Source organism: Heteronotia binoei, chromosome 15, assembly GCF_032191835.1.
Source record: "Heteronotia binoei isolate CCM8104 ecotype False Entrance Well chromosome 15, APGP_CSIRO_Hbin_v1, whole genome shotgun sequence".
NCBI lineage: Eukaryota > Metazoa > Chordata > Lepidosauria > Squamata > Gekkonidae > Heteronotia > Heteronotia binoei.
Window position 1 is genome coordinate 26,698,189 of NC_083237.1, and position 8,466 is coordinate 26,706,654.

At 42.7% G+C, this 8,466-nt stretch overlaps 1 protein-coding gene across 1 annotated transcript in view; it reads left to right on the forward strand.

Moving 5' to 3' along the window:
* Positions 1–3,434, forward strand: part of LOC132583330 (immunoglobulin superfamily member 1-like) — a 28,337-nt gene extending 24,903 nt beyond the window's left edge. Inside the window, exon 8 of the mRNA XM_060254994.1 lies at positions 1,812–3,434. The gene's annotated coding sequence lies outside the window, so the exon portion shown is untranslated. The remainder of the gene's footprint in view (positions 1–1,811) is intronic.
* Positions 3,435–8,466: the final 5,032 nt, after the last annotated feature.

An 8,466-nucleotide genomic window follows, 5' to 3' on the forward strand; every position in this document is an offset into this window, starting at 1 on the left:
AGGGTTGCCAGCTCCCCCCCTGACCATCAGCGGGGGATGAGGGAGTAGGGATATGGGGATGGAACCTGGGGAAGATAGGGACCTCAGTGGGGTAAAATGCCAAGGAATCCATTTTCTCCAGGGGAACTGATCTCTGTAGTCTGGAGATGAGCTATAATTCCAGGGGATCCCCAGGTCCCAACTGGAGGCTGGCATCCCTAGGACCTAAGATGGACACCCCAAGATGGAGGATCCCAAGTTAGTGTCACGTTTGCATATCACAACTGCATCTTTCAGATGGCAGCTGAGTCATTTGCACATGGCAAAGTGGTGGCAACATGGCCTTCTTCACTTTAGGCCTCTGGTGGTGGATTTCAGATTTGAATGTTCCTTCAGTCAAAAAAGAAATTCCTCTGGTCCAATGAACTGAAACCCTGACAAGAAAGACAGGAAGCTGAGACTGACCTCTAACTAGAGGTTTTCAAGCCTTTCTCCTTGGAAACAGTCCTCTCTGAGGACAAGGCCTTGTGAGATGTATATTAAAGTTCAATTTTGTCTCCAGATTGTTTTTAAGGTTGACATACCATTTTTATGAACAGTTTACACCAAAACTGTGTGAATACAGGGCAGCCCTCTAGAAGCCCTGCCTCCATAAACTCCTGAGGTATATAATTTGGTTTTTTCCCTCACAGGGAGTTACTGAGGCCTATCTGACTGGGAGCAGATTGATCTTCCTTCACAGCCTCTTCAAAAACATTCTGAGAATGGGATGACAATTTTTTGTTTGTTTTCCACATAGAAATGTCCCTTTATATGCCTCTTGTCTCCTCAGGCTTGTGAGAAATAGCTCCCTGAGCATCTGCTCTTCTGCCTCTGGCATGCAAATAGATTTCATTTCAAGAGGGCAGCAGGAAACTTCTCAGTAGGTCACTGTGGAATGTTCTGCTCTTTACCTCACAAGCTCAGCCTTCTCTGTTTCCAAGGGGAAAGGCTTGAAAACCTCTAGTTAGAGGTCAGATTAGGATCTGAAAGACCTGAGTTCAAACTCCCACAATGCCATGGGTGACACATACAGTCAGGTAAATAGAGGAGACAGTTAATATCCTCCTTGGAGGATAGGGTTGCCAGGATCCCTCTTGGCAACCAGTGGGGGAATGTGGAGGGACTTACCTGGGCAAAAAGAAAGGCCCAGGCCTCATTGCTGGCATCATACTGCAACATCCAGGCAATACTCTGGTCTTTCTCTTTTTCCAGGTAAGGCCTCCACCAGCCAGCTTATTGGCAGCTGGCAAGCAAGGCCTGGCAGTGGGGGATCTCCACCTCCACCGGGAGAAGGGCGTGTGGTGTCTGGCAACCCTATTGGAGAAAGAGTAGAATTAAAATGTATGTGATAGATGAGGTACTGGGACTCTTTCCCAGTGCCTTAAAAATGAACATATCTTGAGCTGGTGGGAAACTTTTGAAAGGATTTTCCCACTATTCTCCAAGATGCTTGTGGAAACTCTACGAAAATCCAAAGCCCCAAAAATCCAACCCACTATGGCATTTGCTCACTTAGTGGCACAATGCAAACCTAAGTGGACCCAGTTCTTAAACCTAATCCTGGGCTTGGTAACAAAGAGGAAGAAGATTCTTCCCACCTCTAATGAAAGTTTATTTCTGCTACCAAATCCATGATTAGCACCATTTTATCCCACTGAAATACTGAGCAGTCTTTGGGCATACAGAAGCAGTTTGGGTATTTTAATCCTAAAAAATGTATTGTGAAGTTCACTACCTGCTTACTATGTTGAGAAGTCCATTTGAATAAGGTCTTGAATTTGATTCTATAGCAGCTAAGGCGCTGATTGATAAGAACTGGAAGTCACAGAAAGTTTCAGCTATCAAAACCTGGATCAGCAGCATGTGGTTGATAATTAAACTTTCAAGATTACATAATTAAAATATCTGATCAAAGGATGGGAGACAGCAAAGCCTCTTTAAAACATGGGAACTTTTTCTTATTTATTGGTGGCAGCAAATAAATCTAGATGTACATCTATTTAATTGGTTCACTTTATAATTGAACTAATCATGGTGTCTTCCTGAAAGGCTGGAGAATAGGTTTAATATTTGTTAGTTTGTGATCTATGTTGCTGGTGGATATAAGTTTAAAATTTTCAATTAAAAAAAGTTATTGCATAAGTAAACTTGGAGTGCTGCATAAAGTTGGCACCTCCCTTCATTTTGTACTTTCATGCTGTGGCTGATTGCCGCTATTCCACTAAAGGCAATGGCATTCTGAGGAAATCCTTCAGAACAGTTGACACCACTGCTGAATGACATTGTTTGCGCTCCCTCACAACTAGCCCTGGAGCAGAACCTTGAGGCTACCTCTGGTTTTCCCTTCCATGGTAGTAAAGGAACATCTTTGTCAACTAGAAAGATTTCACTTGGGCCTACCTGCTTCTCCAGTCTTCTTGCTACAGCTATAAGAGGCAGCTTCTGTTACCAGAATGGGGAAGAAGTGCTGTGTTCAGCTGTGGTGATTCTGTGAGCATTTGAAAGTGATCCTGATATTTTACAAACAGCATTAAATCTTCCATATGCAAAGGCTTTAAAAAAATGAATGAAAATTAAAATTCTCCCCCATTTTATTCAGACTGCTTTATTGTGAGTTGAAGGACTGGGGTAAGTATATGACCTTGTCTTGCACATCTAGCCATCTCATTTCAATTCAGCTGTGATTCTGACTCTTCAGGAAATCAGTTCCTGTTAAGTTACTGAGATTTGGCTGCCAGTATAACTGGCATTTTGTCTCCATTCTGAAAATCTCCCATATAGTAATCTTGAGAGGTTTCATACTTCAGTACTGGACTGCAGTTCCTGCCAGAAAGCAAAAGAGTACCTTCAACACTTTACAATATAGGTACTCCCTTATTAATAGAACAAACTTCTGTGTTGAAGGTCACTCAATTAGAGCTAGGAAAAAAGACATTTTAAGAATTTATCTGATAGTTGCTTGAAAGGGAATTGGGCTTTAGATCCCAAAGCCTTCGAGGAAGAATTTAAAAAGATTGAATACGATACTCCTCCCTTATAGACTGCAAATGACAAAGTCCAAGGTCAAATAAACTATTCTCCCTTTCACCTTGTCCCCTCCCACCTTTTTTTCCTTCTGCTTACTGATGTGGTATTATTTTCTTCCCAAATGTGGTTAATAGAAGTTGGTCAAGCAATTTTCAAAATAGACCGTTTCTAAGTCAGCATGGTGTTGTATTGTCATACTAAGATCTGGGAGACTCCAGGTTCGAATACCCACTCTGCCATAGAAACTTGGGCCTACTGCTCTCAACTGAACCTACCTCACAGGGTTGTTGTGAGGATACAATGGAGAAGAGGGGAATGATGAAAGCCACTTGGGGTCACCAGAGGGGAGAAAGGTAGGGAATAAATGAATTTGATAATGAAGAAAACTTGTTTGTTTTGTTACTTATGCATTGATTTACAATAGTGTTATGCCAGCAGCTCACCATTTCAGAGGAAATGGAATTTATCTGGACAAATTGGCTTTCACTGAAGCAGAATCACCTTAGGCTTTACTTTAAGAACAGTAACAAATCTGCTTTTGTACAAATATAGTTGTATTAAAAAGATTTCTAACTTTTTAAGGATTAGATTAGCAGAAACTGGGAAAATAAGGATTAGCTTGCTTCAGGTTATCCTAGATCTACCAAGCAGACTTCTTCCAGCTTTAGGGTGGCTCAAAATCTATAAAAACTGCTATAAAACTAAAGTTAGGAGCCTCAAAATAAACCTATGGTGCCAAAAATGAAGGGAATAGGACAATCACAGCACTGATTATAGAGCTCTATGGCACATAGTAAACTGCAGTAGTGCAGTTCAAGCTCTGTTCATGACCTAAATTCAATCCTGGCAGAAGTTGGGCTCAGGAAGCTGGCTCAAGGTTGACTCAGCCTTCCATCCTTCTGAGGTTGGTAAAATGAATACCTAGCTTGCTGTGGGTAAAGTGTAGCTGACTGGGGAAAGAAATAGCAAACCATCCGATAAAGTCTACCATGAAAATGTTGTGATGTGATGTCACCCTATGGGTCGGTAATGACTCGGTGCCTACACCTTTTATCACCAAATGTCCCTCTGGCATTTGCAATGGATGCAAAGGTTAATTCACAAGAAGCCAGCAAACTCAGGCCGCACAGATAGGGAGGGTTTAAAATATTCCCTCTGTAGCAAAATAAAAGTTGTTTAATAACTCTTCTGACCTATCAGAGCCTGTATGGTGAGAATCTCAGGCTAGGATCATGGAGATCCAGGTTCAAATACCCAGTCTATCACAGAGGGTTGCTGGCTGACTTTGGGCCAGCCACATCCTCTCATCAAGACAAACCTCTCAGGGTTACTATTGTGGGGATGAAATGGAGGACAAGAGAATGACTTAAAGTGCTTTGGGTCCTTATTGGGGAGAAAGGCAGAACGTGATGTCTATTATCAATCTTGTTTTGCTACAGCTCACCAACAAAAGATTGTAACTCTTGCTTCATCAGGATAAGAGCCATCAAGTCACTGCCAGCTTATGGTGAGGCAATGAATAATGGCCTCCAAAACATCCTATAATTAACAGCTTGCTCTGGTCTAGCCAAGCAGATTGAGTTCTTCCATGGCATGCATAGCAGACGTGTAGCAGGAGCTTCCCTCCTCAGGGTTAAATGAAGCTGTAGAGCAGGAGGCTGGCATGACTGACGGTGACATAAATAAGAAGTGTTCCAGGCAAGCTGCTAGTAAAATGAGGAGTGTTCAGAAAGCCGGACCTCCATGAAAAAGTAAGCAAGAGGAGAAAGAATGAGGGAGGGCGCACACTTTTTTGTCTTTGTGTGATAGGATGATGTGCTTCTTGCACTGACAGGCTAGAAATAAAGGGGTAATTCCATGCACTTTTGAGAATGGAAAGCTTAAGCCGGGCACATCCCTTTCTTGTAAAGCGATCCAATAGCTCTGTAAGCGTCATTCTCAGCTACATGTGCAGTCAGATCCCAGTCTGCACCCAACCCCAATGCACCACAAGACAAAATAGCTTTAAAAGACTTTTATTCCAATCAAGTATTTTAAAAAGTATTACGTTCCCCTAAAACACACACCATTAAAAACGCAAACACCTGTTTCGGCCTTCACCCTCCCCCCGCTTACAGGATACCTGCCTGATTGTGGGGGCAAGATCTACCCTGAGGCCTCCAACTCCCACTTCTGGAGTCAAGAGCACCCTTCCAACCACCCTCTCCAGTTTAGCACCATTAAAAAGTCCTCCCTGCCTCCCCCGTTCCCTCCTGATCCTCAATCCAAACTGATATACACACAGGGCTGAGTGCATTCCATCATCCTATCCCACAAGTCCATAGCCTTTCAGACTGCAAATAACGAGTTCAAGAGTACATGGACCAGATTAAATCTCCAAAACAAAACCCCACATGGATGGTGAGGAGCTAATCAGTTTCTAGCAGTCAAAAGAGTTTCAGTGCTCTACATAACTCACTGTCCATTTCATTAAAAGAAACAACATTCCTTAAAAGGCAAACAAATGAAAAACAGGAGTTTTGTAATTTATATGGGGTCAGTGTTTGGATTATTCTGGAGTACAATCCTGAACAACACACACAGCCCTGCAAATATACACTTTCTCTGTGGCATCACCCCCACCACTTGTGCAAGGGGAGAGGGAAGCACGTACACGCACACACAAAACCCCAGACTTGTCCAGTTTAATTTTTAAGTTTCGTAAGGTGAGCAGACAAGTGCTAGAAGAGCCCTATATTTAAATAAAGCATTAGGAAAATTATGGAAGGGAGGAGAAAGAGTGGCCACATACCCCACCCCAACCTCACCAGAAATCCTGCATATTATGGGTTGCACTACCACCATTATAAAAGTAGGTTTGAGCTGGAGTGAGCAATGAACCCAATACAGTGTAGTTAGAAATCCTGAACACTGGCGTAGAAGGCAGTGCTCTGAAGCCTTCTACCCCACCACTCCCTGAGGAACCTAGATATCCAGAGACCTTGCCCATTGTCCAGTCCATTTTCCCACCCACCCCATACAGTTTAAGGTGTCTGAACACCTTCCTGAGGAAAAAAAATTTACACAGGTGGCGCTGGAGTAGGAGAAATGGGGATGTTATAGCAGGAGGGCAGGTTTGTTTTTGTGCAAAGAAGAAAGACTGGCTCCAGGCCAAGAACATGCTTGAAGAGCCTCTTATAGTGGTTAGAATCCACAAATGCAACAGATAATGATGTGTCTGGGATGAGAACAGAGACTGGATTTTGACAAGGCAGAAAGGAGGACGTTGAGTCAATGCCTAAATAAGAGTTGTAGCTAATTTTTGACTGAGGAAAGAAAATCACTTACACGGCATGCAAGGACAGAAATTAACCGCTCCTCTGAAATTTAGTGGTCAGCAACCCTCCACTCATGAGAATTTGCATGTTTTTAAAGATGTAAAAGCTGTGGGTATGGGGATGAGGGAGAATGTGGCTAATGGACACAGTACTGAAAAAAAAACCAGATTATAAACAAAGCCTAAAGGGGTATTTTGATGCCCCCCACCCCAAACGAGGTAGCTTAAAATGTAAAACCCATCTGAAAAGATGGGGAACTAGAGGCACAGAAAGGTGAAAACTGAGCCCCACTCCCTGCTTTCAACAGGGAGCATAAGTGTCCTAGTTGGCAACATCCACCCCCCACCCCAACATTTCACAACAAAAAGCCCATGACCACCTCACTCCCTTCCTCCCCCCAGCCCCATGCAACAGTACTACCTAAATGTTGCATACTAGTCCACTACTAATTAACAACATGGGACAGCCACAAATTGACACAGTAGTAGGCAGAAAAGACAGATCTAGGCCCAGTTAGCACATCTGGGCCAAAGCAAGTTAGATAAATGTCACTTTTTTGGCACAGGTGCTGGTACTGTGCTCAGCAATAAATGCAGGCAAAAGTGCACATCTTGAACTAGTTCTTGATGGCTTCACTATAGACACTCAGCAATTTGTTCCGATGAAGCAGAAACTACTAGAGAAACATCGTGTCATAGAAACAAGGAAATGTGGGCACATTTGTGGGCAGAGGATGGCACTGGCAGAGCCAGATATTGGCAAGAAATGAGCATTATACTGTAGACAGCCGCACCACGAGGCACTGCATGTCAGCAAAATCAGGGAGGATGTACAAGTGGCAAGAAGCAACTAGGATCATTTGTCCGTGATGAAAAACAAGTACTGAATTAAAAGAATCTGAAGAGAAACAAAACCACCAGAACAAAGAATGCATGAGCACACAGCAAACATGAGAACAGCAGAAGATGTGCAATTTCAGCTACAGATCCAACTTTTTTCAGTGAATAATACAGTGACTGGTGGTATATTATACAGACTGGTTATAGAGAACTAGATGGAGAATGCACACGAACAGAAGCAACTGTGAACATCTGTTTAAGGGGAGGAGCAGACACACTCAAATGGGCAGCCCAAAAAGGTTGTTTTAAAACTTTGTCTCAGAGTTTGGGCTGCATAAATATTGACCTGGCAAGATGCAAAATACCCTTTTTATGCTGAGTGTGCACTTTCTCCAGGTCTCCATGAACATCTGTATAATTGCCAGCATCTGTGAATATTCTCCAAAGCTTGCCACAGCTAAAGCTACCTGCATTAACAAACGTACTGTATTAGAGCCCATGAAAGGCCAAAATTAATAGCTGAAAGGTTGTGGGATCTCTGAAGTTTGCAAAATAGGCCTGCCTTTTCCAAAGCTTTCAGATGAACTATTTTCCCTGCATTATAAATAAGTTAATTCTTGGGATAGAATTAACAGTAATAAATTCTTCTAGCTGCACGTTTCCCCTTCGCACGTCACAAAAACTACCTCTAAAAACTGCTTTTTAAAAAAAAAAAAAAAACAAGTAATATCCCAGGAACCAGCACTTGTGCCCGAAGATCTGTGAAAAACAGGTTGTCTGAACATACCTACCCTGGAGTCAAAACTCTTCAAAGCAGTTCTACGGGTTCTTGAAGATAGATCTCAGGGAACAATGGACTCCAGTGTAATTCATAGGCAGGTACCTGCCTCTTATACAGTCTCTCCGAAATGCAACGTGTCAGGCAGCACACAGAAGAGGAAGGGAAGGAAGAAACCAGATCCTCCTTTGACTCCTGGCAGAGCACATCCTCAGCTCAATGCTTCAAAGTTCAATACAAAAATTCTGCATGAACAATAAAGCAACAATTCACAGGGAAGGCTTGCTGCAGTGCTCTAGCGGATCCAGTAGCTGCTAATTCCAAGTCCCAGATAACTCTTGGTTAGATTTCTCAACAGCCCAGTGATCCAAAAGAGAAAGCTTGAAGCACTACCTGCTGAAAATCCTAAGAATGGTCAAGACTAGACCAGTAGACAAATATATAGAAGATTATTTTCTTCTTTTTTAAACAATGGGCTTTGAAT